General features: G+C 39.3%; 2 long non-coding RNA genes across 2 annotated transcripts; both read right to left on the bottom strand.

Moving 5' to 3' along the window:
* Positions 1-4,385: 4,385 nt before the first annotated feature.
* LOC125304358 lies at positions 4,386-5,368 on the bottom strand. The gene is made up of 2 exons (XR_007195227.1): positions 5,223-5,368; positions 4,386-5,123 (listed from the first exon to the last, which is right to left on the bottom strand). It is a non-coding gene; the product is annotated as an uncharacterized LOC125304358 (long non-coding RNA).
* Positions 5,369-5,381: 13 nt separating this feature from the next.
* On the bottom strand, positions 5,382-6,266 carry LOC125304362. Its single transcript, XR_007195228.1, has 3 exons — positions 6,093-6,266; positions 5,636-5,712; positions 5,382-5,514 (listed from the first exon to the last, which is right to left on the bottom strand). It is a non-coding gene; the product is annotated as an uncharacterized LOC125304362 (long non-coding RNA).
* Between the last annotated feature and the right edge of the window lie 14,094 nt (positions 6,267-20,360).

Genomic DNA, 20,360 nt, shown 5'->3' on the forward strand with positions numbered 1-20,360 from the left:
TTCAGGTATCTGCAGCTCTGCAGTGGACGAACCTGCAATGATTAAATAAGTACATAAATAAATAAAACAAAAACTATGTTAAATGTGTCATGTCATATAACCATTTGCCATCAAGAAAACCTCACCGTCTGTGTCATGGAGGCAGACACTTGAGGCAGACACTTGATGAGGTAGAGTTAAGTAGTGGTAGAGATGTGCTCCAAAGTACTTCAACAGTGTCTCTGAAAAAAAAAAAATATTGCATAAGTGCATATTTGATCGAGCAGATTGAGTTTATTTTGCTATCATTACTTACACTCATCAACAAGCAATTCCACATGTAACAATTCATATTCTATTGGCAAATGAGGCATAATCAAAAGTAACGCTTAACATGGTGATCTACTGCAGCCTAAATATTAGGGTAGCACCGCTACATCACTTGCCACTATCTTAATCAAATGTAAGTTTATTTCCATCACAGAAGTCTCCCCACCCAACATGGTATATTTTCTCAAACACTACCATCTCTCTCCAAAGATCTTAGAGCAGAACGCACGTATTGTTCCATCTTTGCCTATGAAGCTGGAACGTTACCGATGCCCAGAGTCGCGCTAGTCAGTGGGTTGGGACTGGGAGCCTGGGCTTAGCCTGCTGTTGCTATCAGACTTACCACTATGTCACATATTATAGAAGAGTAATAAACTATCAACACTTTCAGGTGCGAAATCAGAAACAATCCCTCTGTGGTAAATTTGCCTTCAGCTCCGTTTTCATGTATCTGCTGTAGTGCTAATGTCCACTTCAGTCAGCTAGCTAACTTTAATTTACAACATAAGCCCACCTATGGCTAGGGTACATGCTTGATTGAACATCCAAAACAATCCCAATATCCTTGACATCTGAAATACACCTAGATACATATATATTAATGGGAGACATTTCTCTGTTGATGGCAGGGATTTAGCTCTGGTGATGGCTTATATTAGATCATGACAGCTAGCTAGCTACCTCAAGCACAAAACATACTGTAAATAATCATGCAAACATACCTGTATCTTGCTTTCGTTTTCTCCTCCTCTGTCATTTTCTTCTTTCTGTTTTCGGCACCAGAGGGATACGTCCTTTTTTGTGACTTTTCTTAACATTACCATCTCTTCCGATTTTTGAACTTGATGCAGTGTCTGCACGAATTGTCTATGCACCCGAGGTGTCTAGTTTATGCGCGTGACTCAAAGGCTGGCAGACACAGTAGAGGTAGGCAGACATATTGATCATGAAATCAGAATTTTCTTGTTTTGAATCATTAATTGTTTCATTTATTCATTCATTGATGTCACTTGTTTATGTTATTTATTATGTAAAAAAAGAGAAAGAAACTCGATTGGGGCCCCCTGGTGGCCAGGGGGCCCCAAGCAGCCGCTTAGTTCGCTTATGCCTCGGGCCGACCCTGCATAGGCTGAAATTGAAGATGTGCTTCAGTGGCTCCCCCAGTTCAGCAGCACAGGCCTTGAGTAGCCTTGGACACAGTCTGTCAGGCCCCGCTGCTTTATTGCTGCGCAATCTCTTTAGTTGGACTGTCACTTGATCTGTTGTAATGGTGAGGGGTGTAAGGGGAGGGGAGGGGGAAGGATGCATCTGGGATCTGTGTGTCTGATGGCTGTTGACTGAGGTCGTTGTCACCTCATTGTTCATGATCGCCATGTGGGGGAGGGGTGCAAAATCCAGTGATGGTGGGGGTACGATAGCCTGTGATGATGGAGGTGAGTGTTGCACTGGTATTGAGGGGGTGGGGGGGGGGCTGGGGGATGGTGGACAGACCACCACCAATGGAGCTGGAGCAGGGCAGTCAAACCTGTTGTAGAAGTGGTTCAACTTTGCAGTGTTTCACTGTTCTGCATGGCTGCGTCAGTAGCTATCTGCTCCAGATTGCCAGGTTGCCACTAATCAGGGTCTGATCAGGGACCTCTCCTGGACCACCAACACTGCATCACTGGCAAAGAAAGCTCAGCGCCGCCTGTACTTCCTGCGGAAACTCAGGCGAGCAAGTGCTCCACCAGCCATCATGACCACATTCTACCGAGGCACCATTGAGAGCATCCTCTCCAGCTGTATCGCTGTGTGGGGCGGAAGCTGCACTGAATACAACAGGAAAGCCCTGCAGCGCATAGTGAACACAGCTGGAAGGATTATTGGTGCTTCACTCCCCTCCCTGAAGGACATTTACACCTCCCACCTCACCCGCAAGGCGACCACAATTGTGAGTGATGCAAGTCACCCCGCTCACAATTTGTTTGATCTACTGCCCTCTGAGGAAAGGTACAGAAGCCTGCGCTCCTGCACCACCAGACTCACCAACAGCTTCATACACCAGGCTGTTAGGATCCTGAACTCTCTACCCCCTCTCCCCCCTCCACCCTCAGTTACATAACATCCTGGACTTTTGGACCCACAATGGCTGCCTTGCACTACTCCACTTGCACTACTCCACTTGTACACTTGCACACTTTGCAACTTGTTGTTGTTGTCCTGTTGTCCTGAAAACACTTCTGAACACACTTCTGCTGCTCTTACATAACTTGCACCACTATGCCACTTGCATACTTAGGTCAAACAGAACTACCTCAGCCATTTATTGGCCTGACTTTTGCAGTATTATATTGACTGTCTACTGTATGCACAATTGCACAATTTCAACCCAATTTTGCTGCTCTTATTTCTTCATTGTATGTGCCTTCTTATTTTTACTTTTTATATTGTTCACTTGAATGTTATGTTTGTCTGTGGAAATAATTGGTAAAATATGTTTTGTCTCCACCGTGGGATAGTAGGAAACGTAATTTCAATCTCTTTGTATATCTTGACATGTGAAGAAATTGACAATAAAGCAGACTGACTTTGACTTTGACTGATTCAGTGTAGTCCACGTGAGATGGGATGACCAACGCCATCTCCGGTCAGCCTGGAAGGATACTTAAACCCTAACTATTTCCTTGTATACTAGTTAAAGCAGCTGATGGATCTTTAGGTGAAGTCATGCTGTCTCTCCCTTGATGCACATCATTGTAAATAAACTCTTTTCCTGATTTTTCATACTATTGGTCTGACTGGGTCTCTATTAAATCTATGGTATCAAAATTACCATCAATGGGTTCCTACTCAGCTTGGCTGTTAAGCCCCTAATAAGAATTGTGCAGTCACAATTAGGCGGGTATGAATCACTGTTTGTCGTCTGATAAGAAAGGTAGAAAAACAATTGGTTTCCTGCAGTTATTACTTTACAAGCATCTTTCAACAATTTAATGTTGAAAACATTTCAAGTTCAACAATGAAAACAGAATTTACAGTCAAAAGAACTCTGTTTAGGATGGAAGAAGGGCAACCTTTTGATATGGTGATGGAGCATAGGTCTGTTTTCAAAACTTAAAATAAAGCTTACTTTATTTTGCCCATGAATGAATAATAATAGTTATAGCAATACCAATTTCTCACCTAATCAAAGACAGTTAAGATATATGAATAGATGTAGTAAATAAATAGATGCAGCAAATAGTATACAGAGATAAAAATTGCTAAATAAAAGCTTTCCTTAACAAGTGCCTTTTCAACTGAAACTTACAGCCATCTATACGGACAGTAGATCTGACACTTTTGTGGGGGTGATTTCTCAGGGAAGGGCCTCAGAGGAGGAAGCTCTGTCACCCATGGAACGGAGTCTTGTTTTGGGGATACTTTAAGTGTGCCACGGTCTGCGTACCGGTGAGAGCCTATAACACAGCATATGTGTATGAGTTCAGGTAAGCAGAGACAGAGCAGTGTAGGGCCTTGAAGCTGAGTAGATGGACTTTGAAGTCTTTTGAGGTGGAAGGACAACTGATGAGTTTTGTCAATATGAGTTCTAAAAGAGGAGTTGAAGTCTAGCAGAAAATCTCAGCTTTTGACTTGAGGGGAAGCTGTGACCGTCATCAATGGTGAAACAGAAGTTTTTGAGTCTGAGGAGCTTTGGGTCAATGATGCTAAAATGCATGTAACAAAGAAGAAACATCTGTAGAGGTTTCATGCCATCTTGACACCTTGTCCTCCTGGAACAGAATCTGTACTTGTTTATGATTTGAAACACAGACCTCACCTCAACTCTTGTGTCTAATTTGTTGAAAGGCATCTTTCTAAAATTTGAAAACAGAATTTACTGTAAAAACAGCTCTATGAAGTGTTTCAGTAAGAAGGTAAACCTTCTGATATGGTGATAAAACTCATACATGGGTCTGTGTCTATCCATAAGGCACATACTATGTAAAAATGTAGGCAGGTCTGGACTGGTAATCTGGCATACTGGCATTTTCTTTGTTGGCCCATGTACCTTGGGTATTTTATATAAATCCTTAAAATTATAATAAAAACATAACTTTTCAATACAAGTTTACTTTATTTTTGTCCATAAATAAATACAAATAAATATAGGAACATTGTACAAAAAATATGAATGTAATGCATAAACATTTCCATAATAAACATACTAAATAAATAATACATTAATTGTTTTTTAAGGGAAATAAATAAACAAATAAATAGGTGCAATACACATATGTACATTAGCCGCCATTTCACAGTAATGTTTTTGACATTAATTACAATGAAAATTGCATCATCTTCAACCAGATAACTGCTTAGATAAACAAATACATTGACAATACTGTTGAGAACATTTAAATACACACCATTTGATGCTGTTGCACAAGTTTAGGTTCACAGTAATATGATGGGTCAACAAATGTATAGCAATATCGACAACACATAGCAAATTCACTTTGAAACATACTGATAGTGAGATAAACTACCAGAAATAAAAGTAAGCTATATGAGTCTTTGAAGGTATTCCTATATTCCAGTTCTCTGTTTCTCTTGTTCCGGTTCCTTCCATCATGCAGCTGAGAGGACTGAGGGCTGGAGTGTGCTGACCAGTGACTGACCAGTGACCAGCTCCTACCACGGCCGCATCACAATCACAGAGAGCAGCGTGAGGCCACAGGTGGTGAAGAGGCTGATTTTACTGCTGATGTCACCAGAGGAAGAAGCATTGATGCCTGCTGCTGCTGCAGTGGTAGTGGTGGTGGTGGTGGGACTCTTGGTGGTTGTTGTGCTGTCTGTTGGAGAAATCAACACTCATGTTATAGAAATGGCCTGAGAACATGTCTGTGAAGTGTGAATATCTGCAGATAAGCTAAACTGGACTGAACTGCCACCTTCCAGCATGCCTGAGCCCTCCTCAGGAAGCAACTGCACGGCGGCTCTCCGGACACGCGTCTCAGAGGACTTCAGTCCACTGGCTGAGTTCCCCTTCACAGAGGGCCTTGTGCTGTCATGTTCTCCCCTAAGAGAAGTACTCTGAAGGGGGAGATCCTGGAGGAAGACTGGGCCTGGAGTCCTGGTCTGTCAGTAAGAACTGGGAACTCTCCAGGTCACTGTAGAACTCGCTGTTGTCTGATTGGCTGGAAAGGTCTTTGGTGGGGATACATAGTGAGAACACAAACAGTCCTGTAATGTAAGAGGAGAAATAGTTGAAAGGAGCCATCAGTATCCGTCCGATTGAGTGGAAATAGTCACTGGAATTCACACCAATATTTTAGTTTTGTGTGTAAATGAGCAGTTGACTGACCTGAGAACAGCAGAAGGTTGAACATCTCTGGTAATTTCTTGAGAGGTATAATGGAGGAAATCAATTCAAATAAAAACCTGCACAAAGAAGACAATGAAACATTATGTATTTTGACTTGTTTAGTTTTATAAGTTTGAATTTAGATTCAGATATATTATTACCACACCTCTACATATCAGTCTGTTTGGAAACTCACATGTACTCAAAAATATATAGAACTTATAATAAATACAACTTCTAAAGGCAAAATGATAGGATTGAGTTTCCAACGCATTACATTTTCTTTGTTCAAAATAAAAATGTGTAAAAGCACTTTTAAACAATTATTCATTTAAGAAAATAAATATCTATTCCTAAAAATGAAATAGATTTTTTTGTTCTAACATTACACAATGATATGGTTAAGAATAAATTTGAAGTCTGTTGCATACTCCAAGAAATATTGCTGATAGTTTACCTGTCGGGTATGTGTCAAATAGAAACCAGTGCAGGATGTTTGCTGATTTGTATTTGTCCTCAGATGAAAGTCCTTTTTCTTGAGTCTGAATGATTCCCAGTGATGCTGAAGCTTTATAGTGTTGAGAAGAGTCTGATGTTACGTGTGAATGCGTACTCTATGAGGGTACGTAAGGGTGTATTCCTGTGCCCTACGTCATATTTTTACCTGCAAATGAGGCGGTAATGCGTCATAACGGTATGGTAAGAACAATGCTGCTGTAGGGGATCTGAAGAAGACTTTCTGGTTCTTCTAACACATCGTATTTTGATTTAAGGTGTCACTGGGCATTAGGTGTTTCACTGTGTAGCGTCATTGCACCATTTGTCACAATAAACAATTTGAACATAATGCCACCTTTGTGAAAGTGTTTTGTAATAGTTAGTTTTACAATCCAATATCTAGCCTATATCTAGATAACACCCAGTGGGTGGAATATAACTTAATAGTTTTATTATCTATCAAAGGAAAATATAACACTAGTAAACATACTGGAATACCGTCACTTCTCTTTGTCTGTGGTCTAATTTATGAAACCACATTACGTTACAATTACATAAAGAAATTCTAGTTTTGTACAAAACTCAACATTATTATGTCCGAAAAGTCATTCCAATTGAACATTCCATTAATCTGATTGAATCAGGTAAAGTCAGGGTATAACTAAAAAGAGGGGCTTTCACAGTTACTAAACCTTAAAACATGCAACTACATTATGTTTAAAACACAGTGTCATTACAAAGTAACATATTTTTTACAGCTATGGATTTATCAATCAAAATCATGTAAGATGAATGTGTAGGGCCTTAGTAACTGCTGAACCAGGGAGGCAAATGATCACATTCATTTGTTACCTGGTGTCACTACTTTACTATGTTCTTATAATGCCTTTGCAAGATCACTGAGATAATCACACGTCATCATTGTTGCCAAAAATTTTCATATGTGTTTATTATTGTTAGTTATGCTTAGAGACAAGAAGAATTTTGAAGCTTGAATCTTACGTTAAGAGATGAGTCAGACTTTTTTCCAACCATAAATTGACCTTACACTAGCTACTAGTTCTTTCATGTTACATGTCTACAACATGCTATTTTCAGTATGCAGAGATCAGTCATACAATGACTCTGAAGTGACATGTATAATTCAGGTAATCTTAATTTCTTAATATCTTAAACTATTTTATTGGATTTAGTTACTCCAATAACGTCATCACAACATACAGTAAATTCATTTGGTAAACTGAAAGACAAATGCTTCATTAATTTTAGACATTTCATAAATGTGTGACCAATGTCGACATTACAATTAAAATAATCCAATGGATTATATATTGATTTATTTTTCATTTTTGTAAACCCCTGTCCTAATAAAAACAATTGCTTGAGATTAGAATTTTTGACATGAGAACTTTGAAAAATAAAACCCTGAGTCAGTATTCATTGCATCCTGCAAATATTTCTGCACCTTCTCCAACATATCTATCATGTGAACTGATACCCAAGTTATAACTTCATTATACTTTTTTATTATCAATAATAATAATAATAATAATAATAATAATAATAATAATAATAAATATAGCTGCAAGCAGCAATGCGGGGGCCTAGCAGAGCGCTATAGCAGGAATGGCGTTGCCATGGCATGAGCAAGCACTCACAGCAAGAGGCCAAATTACACCAATGTCCTTTTGCATTCTCACAATCAGCTACCATGTCCCTCTACCAAGTTTGGACTTCATACACCAAAGTGTTGCTGAGATGTGAGCTCACTTTCTTTATTACAGCACCCCTAGAGGCCAAATGAGACCACTTTCCTTGCATGTCCTCACAATCAGCTAATATGTCCATGTATCAAGTGTGGACTTAATACAATGAAGCGTTACTGAGATATGAGCCCACTTCCTGTATTACAGCGCCCCCTATAGAGGCCAAATGATGCCAATTTCGTACTGAGTCCTCACAATCAGGTTCCAAGTCCCTGTACCAAGTTTGGACTTCATACATCAAAGCGCTGCTAAGATAGGAGCTCACTTCCTGTATTGCAGCGCCCCCTATAGAGGCCACATGATGCCAATTTCTTAGTGCGTCCTCACAATCAGATACCAAGTCCCTGTACCAAGTTTGGACTTCATACATTAAAGCATAGCCGAGATGTTAGCCCACTTCCTGTTTGGTGGCTTCATCGCCATATTTGATTGTCTGTCACGGGCAAACAAAAATTAAATTAAAAAATCTGACAAGTATCGTTTGTGCGGCTCGGTCTGAAGATCATCTCCAACAAGTTCTGTGAAAATTGGATGAAATTTGTAACCGCTGAAATTTTTTTTTGTTTTTTTACTAAATCCAATATGGCGGAGGTCCAATATGACGGAAAGTGATAGGATAGGGGTCGATGAACTCTGGATGGTCCAGGGATTCATACACTACCTCAATTGTGAAAATCAGACAAAAGAGTCAAGGATCACGCGCATGAACGCATGTCCAGCATTGAACTGGTGGTGGCGCTAGTGTGTTCAATGTATATGCATAAAAATTGCTGTGAGTGATTGGGACAGTGTCCTGACTAATGGTATCGAGTTTTGTTAGGTTAACTCAAAGCGTCACGGAGATGTTAGTCCACTTCCTGTTTGGCGGCTTTGTCACCGTATTTGATTGGCTGTCACGGGCAAACAAAATTGAAATTGAAAAATCTGGCAAGTATCTTTTGTGCGGCTCGGGCAGAAGATCATCTCCGCCAAGTTCCGTGAAAATCGGATGAAATTTGTAACCGCTGAAACTTTTCGTAGAGTTTGGACTAAATCCAATATGGCGGAGGTCCAATATGGCGGAAAGTGACTGGATAGGAGTTGATGAACTCGGGATGGTCCAAGGATTCAGATGCTACCTCAATTGTGAAAGTCAGACAAAAGAGTAAAGGATCACGCGCATGAACGCATGTCCATCATTGAACTGGTGGTGGCGCTAGACTGTTCAATGTATATGCATAAAAATTGCTGTGAGTGATTGGGACAGTGTCCTGACTAATGGTATCGAGTTTTGTTATGTTAACTCAAGGTACCACGGAGATGTTAGTCCACTTCCTGTTTGGCGGCTTCATCGCCATATTTGATTGGCTGTCACGGGCAAACAAAAATGAAATTGAAAAATCTGACAAGTATCTTTTGTGCGGCTCGGGCAGAAGATCATCTCCGCCAAGTTCCGTGAAAATCGGATGAAATTTCTGACCGCTGAAACTTTTCGTAGAGTTTGGACTAAATCCAATATGGCGGAAAGTGACGTATTAGGGGTCATTGAACTTAGGTCGGCCCAGGGATTCCAACGGTGCCTGATATGTGAAAATCGGACGAACCGTTCAATGGTCACATGCGTGAGTGTTGGGCATAGAGTTCTGGAAACTGGTGAGAGTGATGATGGGACAGTGTTGAATCAATGTGCCAAATTTCATAACTTTAGACCCAGCGGTTCAATTTTCGGCCAGATTTTGACCTGTTGGTGGAGCTAGATGGCTGGGTTTAGAGGTCCGTAAATGAGTGTGAGTGGTCAGTGGAGTGTCCCGAAACTTTCTGCCAAAAAATCTGCACTTTTTAGCCAGGCGTTCTATGGGCTGCCATAGACTCCAATGGCAGAAGTGCAATAATAGGAAAAGCTAGTAACTCAATGGGTGCCTTCGCAGCTTCGCTGCTTGGCCCCCAATAATAATAGATATACTAGTACCAATTTCTCACCTAATCAAAGACAGTTAAGAGATATAAATAGATATGCAGTACTAAACAGTATATAGAAAGTAAAATTGCGAAGTGAAAGCTTTTCTTAACAAATGCAATTTCATCTGAAACTTACAGCCATCTATACGAACAGTAGATCTGACATTTTATGGGAGAGGATTTCACAGGGAAGGGCCTCAGAGGAGGAAGCTCTGTCACCCATGCAACAGAGTCTTGTTTTGGGGATACTTTGAGTGTGCCACGGTCTGCGTACCGGTGAGAGCCTATAACACAGCATATGTGTATGAGTTCAGGTAAGCAGAGACAGAGCTGTGTAGGGCCTTGAAGCTGAGTAGATGGACTTTGAAGTCTTTTGAGGTGGAAGGACAACTGATTAGTTTTGTCAATATGAGTTCTAAAAGAGGAGTTGAAGTCTAGCAGAAAATCTCAGCTTTTGACTTGAGGGGTAGCTGTGACCGTCATCAATGGTGAAACAGAAGTTTTTGAGTCTGAGGAGCTTTGGGTCAACGATGCTAAAATGCATGTAACAAAGAAGAAACATCTGTAGAGGTTTCATGCCATCTTGACACCTTGTCCTCCTGGAACAGAATCTGTACTTGTTTATGATTTGAAACACAGACCTCACCTCAACTCTTGTGTCTAATTTGTTGAAAGGCATCTTTCTAAAATTTGAAAACAGAATTTACTGTAAAAACAGCTCTATGAAGTGTTTCAGTAAGAAGGTAAACCTTCTGATATGGTGATAAAACTCATACATGGGTCTGTGTCTATCCATAAGGCACATACTATGTAAAAATGTAGGCAGGTCTGGACTGGTAATCTGGCATACTGGCATTTTCTTTGTTGGCCCATGTACCTTGGGTATTTTATATAAATCCTTAAAATTATAATAAAAACATAACTTTTCAAAACAAGTTTACTTTATTTTTGTCCATAAATAAATACAAATAAATATAGGAACATTGTACAATAAATATGAATGTAATGCATAAACATTTCCATAATAAACATGCTAAATAAATAATACATGAATTGTTTTTTAAGGGAAATAAATAAACAAATAAATAGGTGCAATACACATATGTACATTAGCCGCCATTTCACAGTAATGTTTTTGTCATTAATTACAATGAAAATTGCATCATCTTCAACCAGATAACTGCTTAGATAAACAAATACATTGACAATACTGTTGAGAACATTTAAATACACACCATTTGATGCTGTTGCACAAGTTTAGGTTCACAGTAATATGATAGGTCAACAAATGTATAGCAATATCGACAACACATAGCAAATTCACATTGAAACATACTGATAGTGAGATAAACTACCAGAAATAAAAGTAAGCTATATGAGTCTTTGAAGGTATTCCTATATTCCAGTTCTCTGTTTCTCTTGTTCCGGTTCCTTCCATCATGCAGCTGAGAGGGGCGGAGGGCTGGAGTGTGCTGACCAGTGACTGACCAGTGACCAGCTCCTACCACGGCCGCATCACAATCACAGAGAGCAGCGTGAGGCCACAGGTGGTGAAGAGGCTGATTTTACTGCTGATGTCACCAGAGGAAGAAGCATTGATGCCTGCTGCTGCTGCAGTGGTAGTGGTGGTGGTGGTGGGACTCTTGGTGGTTGTTGTGCTGTCTGTTGGAGAAATCAACACTCATGTTATAGAAATGGCCTGAGAACATGTCTGTGAAGTGTGAATATCTGCAGATAAGCTAAACTGGACTGAACTGCTACCTTCCAGCATGCCTGAGCCCTCCTCAGGAAGCAACTGCACGGCGGCTCTCCGGACACGCGTCTCAGAGGACTTCAGTCCACTGGCTGAGTTCCCCTTCACAGAGGGCCTTGTGCTGTCATGTTCTCCCCTAAGAGAAGTACTCTGAAGGGGGGAGATCCTGGAGGGAAGACTGGGCCTGGAGTCCTGGTCTGTCAGTAAGAACTGGGAACTCTCCAGGTCACTGTAGAACTCGCTGTTGTCTGATTGGCTGGAAAGGTCTTTGGTGGGGATACATAGTGAGAACACAAACAGTCCTGTAATGTAAGAGGAAAAATAGTTGAAAGGAGCCATCAGTATCCGTCCGATTGAGTGGAAATAGTCACTGGAATTCACACCAATATTTTAGTTTTGTGTGTAAATGAGCAGTTGACTGACCTGAGAACAGCAGAAGGTTGAACATCTCTGGTAATTTCTTGAGAGGTATAATGGAGGAAATCAATTCAAATAAAAACCTGCACAAAGAAGACAATGAAACATTATGTATTTTGACTTGTTTAGTTTTATAAGTTTGAATTTAGATTCAGATATATTATTACCACACCTCTACATATCAGTCTGTTTGGAAACTCACATGTACTCAAAAATATATAGAACTTATAATAAATACAACTTCTAAAGGCAAAATGATAGGATTGAGTTTCCAACGTACATTTTCTTTGTTCAAAATAAAAATGTGTAAAAGCACTTTTAAACAATTATTCATTTAAGAAAATAAATATCTATTCCTAAAAATGAAATAGATTTTTTTGTTCTAACATTACACAATGATATGGTTAAGAATAAATTTGAAGTCTGTTGCATACTCCAAGAAATATTGCTGATAGTTTACCTGTCGGGTATGTGTCAAATAGAAACCAGTGCAGGATGTTTGCTGATTTGTATTTGTCCTCAGATGAAAGTCCTTTTTCTTGAGTCTGAATGATTCCCAGTGATGCTGAAGCTTTATAGTGTTGAGAAGAGTCTGATGTTACGTGTGAATGCGTACTCTATGAGGGTACGTAAGGGTGTATTCCTGTGCCCTACGTCATATTTTTACCTGCAAATGAGGCGTGTACGTCATAACGGTATGGTAAGAACAATGCGCTGTAGGGGATCTGAAGAAGACTTTCTGGTTCTTCTAACACATCGTATTTTGATTTAAGGTGTCACTGGGCATTAGGTGTTTCACTGTGTAGCGTCATTGCACCATTTGTCACAATAAACAATTTGAACGCAATGCCACCTTTGTGAAAGTGTTTTGTAATAGTTAGTTTTACAATCCAATATCTAGCCTATATCTAGATAACACCCAGTGGGTGGAATATAACTTAATAGTTTTATTATCTATCAAAGGAAAATATAACACTAGTAAACATACTGGAATACCGTCACTTCTCTTTGTCTGTGGTCTAATTTATGAAACCACATTACGTTACAATTACATAAAGAAATTCTAGTTTTGTACAAAACTCAACATTATTATGTCCGAAAAGTCATTCCAATTGAACATTCCATTAATCTGATTGAATCAGGTAAAGTCAGGGTATAACTAAAAAGAGGGGCTTTCACAGTTACTAAACCTTAAAACATGCAACTACATTATGTTTAAAACACAGTGTCATTACAAAGTAACATATTTTTTACAGCTATGGATTTATCAATCAAAATCATGTAAGATGAATGTGTAGGGCCTTAGTAACTGCTGAACCAGGGAGGCAAATGATCACATTCATTTGTTACCTGGTGTCACTACTTTACTATGTTCTTATACGCCTTTGCAAGATCACTGAGATAATCACACGTCATCATTGTTGCCAAAAATTTTCATATGTGTTTATTATTGTTAGTTATGCTTAGAGACAAGAAGAATTTTGAAGCTTGAATCTTACGTTAAGAGATGAGTCAGACTTTTTTCCAACCATAAATTGACCTTACACTAGCTACTAGTTCTTTCATGTTACATGTCTACAACATGCTATTTTCAGTATGCAGAGATCAGTCATACAATGACTCTGAAGTGACATGTATAATTCAGGTAATCTTAATTTCTTAATATCTTAAACTATTTTATTGGATTTAGTTACTCCAATAACGTCATCACAACATACAGTAAATTCATTTGGTAAACTGAAAGACAAATGCTTCATTAATTTTAGACATTTCATAAATGTGTGACCAATGTCGACATTACAATTAAAATAATCCAATGGATTATATATTGATTTATTTTTCATTTTTGTAAACCCCTGTCCTAATAAAAACAATTGCTTGAGATTAGAATTTTTGACATGAGAACTTTGAAAAATAAAACCCTGAGTCAGTATTCATTGCATCCTGCAAATATTTCTGCACCTTCTCCAACATATCTATCATGTGAACTGATACCCAAGTTATAACTTCATTATACTTTTTTATTATCAATAATAATAATAATAATAATAATAATAATAATAATAATAAATATAGCTGCAAGCAGCAATGCGGGGGCCTAGCAGAGCGCTATAGCAGGAATGGCGTTGCCATGGCATGAGCAAGCACTCACAGCAAGAGGCCAAATTACACCAATGTCCTTTTGCATTCTCACAATCAGCTACCATGTCCCTCTACCAAGTTTGGACTTCATACACCAAAGTGTTGCTGAGATGTGAGCTCACTTTCTTTATTACAGCACCCCTAGAGGCCAAATGAGACCACTTTCCTTGCATGTCCTCACAATCAGCTAATATGTCCATGTATCAAGTGTGGACTTAATACAATGAAGCGTTACTGAGATATGAGCCCACTTCCTGTATTACAGCGCCCCCTATAGAGGCCAAATGATGCCAATTTCGTACTGAGTCCTCACAATCAGGTTCCAAGTCCCTGTACCAAGTTTGGACTTCATACATCAAAGCGCTGCTAAGATAGGAGCTCACTTCCTGTATTGCAGCGCCCCCTATAGAGGCCACATGATGCCAATTTCTTAGTGCGTCCTCACAATCAGATACCAAGTCCCTGTACCAAGTTTGGACTTCATACATTAAAGCATAGCCGAGATGTTAGCCCACTTCCTGTTTGGTGGCTTCATCGCCATATTTGATTGTCTGTCACGGGCAAACAAAAATTAAATTAAAAAATCTGACAAGTATCGTTTGTGCGGCTCGGTCTGAAGATCATCTCCAACAAGTTCTGTGAAAATTGGATGAAATTTGTAACCGCTGAAATTTTTCGTAGAGTTTGGACTAAATCCAATATGGCGGAGGTCCAATATGACGGAAAGTGATAGGATAGGGGTCGATGAACTCTGGATGGTCCAGGGATTCATACACTACCTCAATTGTGAAAATCAGACAAAAGAGTCAAGGATCACGCGCATGAACGCATGTCCAGCATTGAACTGGTGGTGGCGCTAGTGTGTTCAATGTATATGCATAAAAATTGCTGTGAGTGATTGGGACAGTGTCCTGACTAATGGTATCGAGTTTTGTTAGGTTAACTCAAAGCGTCACGGAGATGTTAGTCCACTTCCTGTTTGGCGGCTTTGTCACCGTATTTGATTGGCTGTCACGGGCAAACAAAATTGAAATTGAAAAATCTGGCAAGTATCTTTTGTGCGGCTCGGGCAGAAGATCATCTCCGCCAAGTTCCGTGAAAATCGGATGAAATTTGTAACCGCTGAAACTTTTCGTAGAGTTTGGACTAAATCCAATATGGCGGAGGTCCAATATGGCGGAAAGTGACTGGATAGGAGTTGATGAACTCGGGATGGTCCAAGGATTCAGATGCTACCTCAATTGTGAAAGTCAGACAAAAGAGTAAAGGATCACGCGCATGAACGCATGTCCATCATTGAACTGGTGGTGGCGCTAGACTGTTCAATGTATATGCATAAAAATTGCTGTGAGTGATTGGGACAGTGTCCTGACTAATGGTATCGAGTTTTGTTATGTTAACTCAAGGTACCACGGAGATGTTAGTCCACTTCCTGTTTGGCGGCTTCATCGCCATATTTGATTGGCTGTCACGGGCAAACAAAAATGAAATTGAAAAATCTGACAAGTATCTTTTGTGCGGCTCGGGCAGAAGATCATCTCCGCCAAGTTCCGTGAAAATCGGATGAAATTTCTGACCGCTGAAACTTTTCGTAGAGTTTGGACTAAATCCAATATGGCGGAAAGTGACGTATTAGGGGTCATTGAACTTAGGTCGGCCCAGGGATTCCAACGGTGCCTGATATGTGAAAATCGGACGAACCGTTCAATGGTCACATGCGTGAATGCAATCCAGGTTCAACCCATTGATGGCGCTAGAGTGTTGGGCATAGAGTTCTGGAAACTGGTGAGAGTGATGATGGGACAGTGTTGAATCAATGTGCCAAATTTCATAACTTTAGACCCAGCGGTTCAATTTTCGGCCAGATTTTGACCTGTTGGTGGAGCTAGATGGCTGGGTTTAGAGGTCCGTAAATGAGTGTGAGTGGTCAGTGGAGTGTCCCGAAACTTTCTGCCAAAAAATCTGCACTTTTTAGCCAGGCGTTCTATGGGCTGCCATAGACTCCAATGGCAGAAGTGCAATAATAGGAAAAGCTAGTAACTCAATGGGTGCCTTCGCAGCTTCGCTGCTTGGCCCCCAATAATAATAGATATACTAGTACCAATTTCTCACCTAATCAAAGACAGTTAAGAGATATAAATAGATATGCAGTACTAAACAGTATATAGAAAGTAAAATTGCGAAGTGAAAGCTTTTCTTAACAAATGCAATTTCATCTGAAACTTACAGCCATCTATACGAACAGTAGATCTGACATTTTATGGGAGAGGATTTCACAGGGAAGGGCCTCAGAGGAGGAAGCTCTGTCACCCATGCAACAGAGTCTTGTTTTGGGGATACTTTGAGTGTGCCACGGTCTCATGCACCCGGTGAGAGCCTATAACACAGCATATGTGTATGAGTTCAGGTAAGCAGAGACAGAGCTGTGTAGGGCCTTGAAGCTGAGTAGATGGACTTTGAAGTCTTTTGAGGTGGAAGGACAACTGATTAGTTTTGTCAATATGAGTTCTAAAAGAGGAGTTGAAGTCTAGCAGAAAATCTCAGCTTTTGACTTGAGGGGTAGCTGTGACCGTCATCAATGGTGAAACAGAAGTTTTTGAGTCTGAGGAGCTTTGGGTCAACGATGCTAAAATGCATGTAACAAAGAAGAAACATCTGTAGAGGTTTCATGCCATCTTGACACCTTGTCCTCCTGGAACAGAATCTGTACTTGTTTATGATTTGAAACACAGACCTCACCTCAACTCTTGTGTCTAATTTGTTGAAAGGCATCTTTCTAAAATTTGAAAACAGAATTTACTGTAAAAACAGCTCTATGAAGTGTTTCAGTAAGAAGGTAAACCTTCTGATATGGTGATAAAACTCATACATGGGTCTGTGTCTATCCATAAGGCACATACTATGTAAAAATGTAGGCAGGTCTGGACTGGTAATCTGGCATACTGGCATTTTCTTTGTTGGCCCATGTACCTTGGGTATTTTATATAAATCCTTAAAATTATAATAAAAACATAACTTTTCAAAACAAGTTTACTTTATTTTTGTCCATAAATAAATACAAATAAATATAGGAACATTGTACAATAAATATGAATGTAATGCATAAACATTTCCATAATAAACATGCTAAATAAATAATACATGAATTGTTTTTTAAGGGAAATAAATAAACAAATAAATAGGTGCAATACACATATGTACATTAGCCGCCATTTCACAGTAATGTTTTTGTCATTAATTACAATGAAAATTGCATCATCTTCAACCAGATAACTGCTTAGATAAACAAATACATTGACAATACTGTTGAGAACATTTAAATACACACCATTTGATGCTGTTGCACAAGTTTAGGTTCACAGTAATATGATAGGTCAACAAATGTATAGCAATATCGACAACACATAGCAAATTCACATTGAAACATACTGATAGTGAGATAAACTACCAGAAATAAAAGTAAGCTATATGAGTCTTTGAAGGTATTCCTATATTCCAGTTCTCTGTTTCTCTTGTTCCGGTTCCTTCCATCATGCAGCTGAGAGGACGGAGGGCTGGAGTGTGCTGACCAGTGACTGACCAGTGACCAGCTCCTACCACGGCCGCATCACAATCACAGAGAGCAGCGTGAGGCCACAGGTGGTGAAGAGGCTGATTTTACTGCTGATGTCACCAGAGGAAGAAGCATTGATGCCTGCTGCTGCTGCAGTGGTAGTGGTGGTGGTGGTGGGACTCTTGGTGGTTGTTGTGCTGTCTGTTGGAGAAATCAACACTCATGTTATAGAAATGGCCTGAGAACATGTCTGTGAAGTGTGAATATCTGCAGATAAGCTAAACTGGACTGAACTGCTACCTTCCAGCATGCCTGAGCCCTCCTCAGGAAGCAACTGCACGGCGGCTCTCCGGACACGCGTCTCAGAGGACTTCAGTCCACTGGCTGAGTTCCCCTTCACAGAGGGCCTTGTGCTGTCATGTTCTCCCCTAAGAGAAGTACTCTGAAGGGGGGAGATCCTGGAGGGAAGACTGGGCCTGGAGTCCTGGTCTGTCAGTAAGAACTGGGAACTCTCCAGGTCACTGTAGAACTCGCTGTTGTCTGATTGGCTGGAAAGGTCTTTGGTGGGGATACATAGTGAGAACACAAACAGTCCTGTAATGTAAGAGGAGAAATAGTTGAAAGGAGCCATCAGTATCCGTCCGATTGAGTGGAAATAGTCACTGGAATTCACACCAATATTTTAGTTTTGTGTGTAAATGAGCAGTTGACTGACCTGAGAACAGCAGAAGGTTGAACATCTCTGGTAATTTCTTGAGAGGTATAATGGAGGAAATCAATTCAAATAAAAAACCTGCACAAAGAAGACAATGAAACATTATGTATTTTGACTTGTTTAGTTTTATAAGTTTGAATTTAGATTCAGATATATTATTACCACACCTCTACATATCAGTCTGTTTGGAAACTCACATGTACTCAAAAATATATAGAACTTATAATAAATACAACTTCTAAAGGCAAAATGATAGGATTGAGTTTCCAACGTACATTTTCTTTGTTCAAAATAAAAATGTGTAAAAGCACTTTTAGACAATTATTCATTTAAGAACATAAATATCTATTTCTAAAAATGAAATACATTTTTCTGTTCTAATATTACACAATGATATGGTTAAGAATAAATTTGAAGTCTGTTGCATACTCCAAGAAATATTGCTGATAGTTTACCTGTCGGGTATGTGTCAAATAGAAACCAGTGCAGGATGTTTGCTGATTTGTATTTGTCCTCAGATGAAAGTCCTTTTTCTTGAGTCTGAATGATTCCCAGTGATGCTGAAGCTTTATAGTGTTGAGAAGAGTCTGATGTTACGTGTGAATGCGTACTCTATGAGGGTACGTAAGGGTGTATTCCTGTGCCCTACGTCATATTTTTACCTGCAAATGAGGCGTGTACTTCATAACGGTATGGTAAGAACAATGCGCTGTAGGGGATCTGAAGAAGACTTTCTGGTTCTTCTAACACATCGTATTTTGATTTAAGGTGTCACTGGGCATTAGGTGTGTCACTGTGTAGCGTCATTGCACCATTTGTCACAATAAACAATTTGAACGCAATGCCACCTTTGTGAAAGTGTTTTGTAATAGTTAGTTTTACAATCCAATATCTAGCCTATATCTAGATAACACCCAGTGGGTGGAATATAACTTAATAGTTTTATTATCTATCAAAGGAAAATATAACACTTATAAACATACTGGAATACCGTCTGTAGTCTAATTTATGAAACCATATTACGTTACAATTACATAAAGAAATTCTAGTTTTGTACAAAACTCAACATTATTATGTCCGAAAAGTCATTCCAATTGAGCATTCCATTAATCTGATTGAATCAGGTAAAGTCAGGGTATCACTAAAAAAAAAGGGGCTTTCACAGTTACTAAACCTTAAAACATGCAACTACATAAACTAGTTATGTTTAAAACACAATGTCATTACAAAGTAACATCTTTTTTTACAGCAATGGATTTATCAACCAAAATCATGTTAGATGAATGTGTAGGGCCTTTGTAACTGCTGAACCAGGGAGGCAAATGATCACATTCATTTGTTACCTGGTGTCACTACTTTACTATGTTCTTATACGCCTTTGCAAGATCACTGAGATAATCAAACATGTCATCATTGTTGCCAAAAGTTTTCATATGTGTTTATTATTGTTATGCTTAAAGACAAGAAGAATGTTGAAGCTTGAATCTTACGTTAAGAGATGAGTCATACTTTGTTCCTACCATAAATTGACCTTACACTAGCTACTAGTGCTTTCATGTTACATGTCTACAACATGCTATTTTCAGTATGCAGAGGTCAGTCATACAATGTCTCTGAAGTGACATGTATATTTCATGTAATCTTAATTTCTTAAAAATTACAAAATCTTAATCTTTGCCTGAACACAATTTCATTTCTTAATGTAATTTGCAATGGTGTTAAATTTCATTACACACTATTAGAAAATGTAATAACCACAGATGTACTTGGTCTGACTGCAACAATGTTAAGGTAGTGGTATATGTCAAAGTAAGATCAGCATGAAAGGCAGGTTTCCAAGCAGAAAATTGCCCTTATTCACACTCTGTTGAATTTGACCACACAGGCAAATGCCATCAATAGGTGGTCAGGTTTCGGGTGTGTTCGAATTCCCTTCCTTGTAG

Source organism: Alosa alosa, chromosome 1, assembly GCF_017589495.1.
Source record: "Alosa alosa isolate M-15738 ecotype Scorff River chromosome 1, AALO_Geno_1.1, whole genome shotgun sequence".
NCBI lineage: Eukaryota > Metazoa > Chordata > Actinopteri > Clupeiformes > Clupeidae > Alosa > Alosa alosa.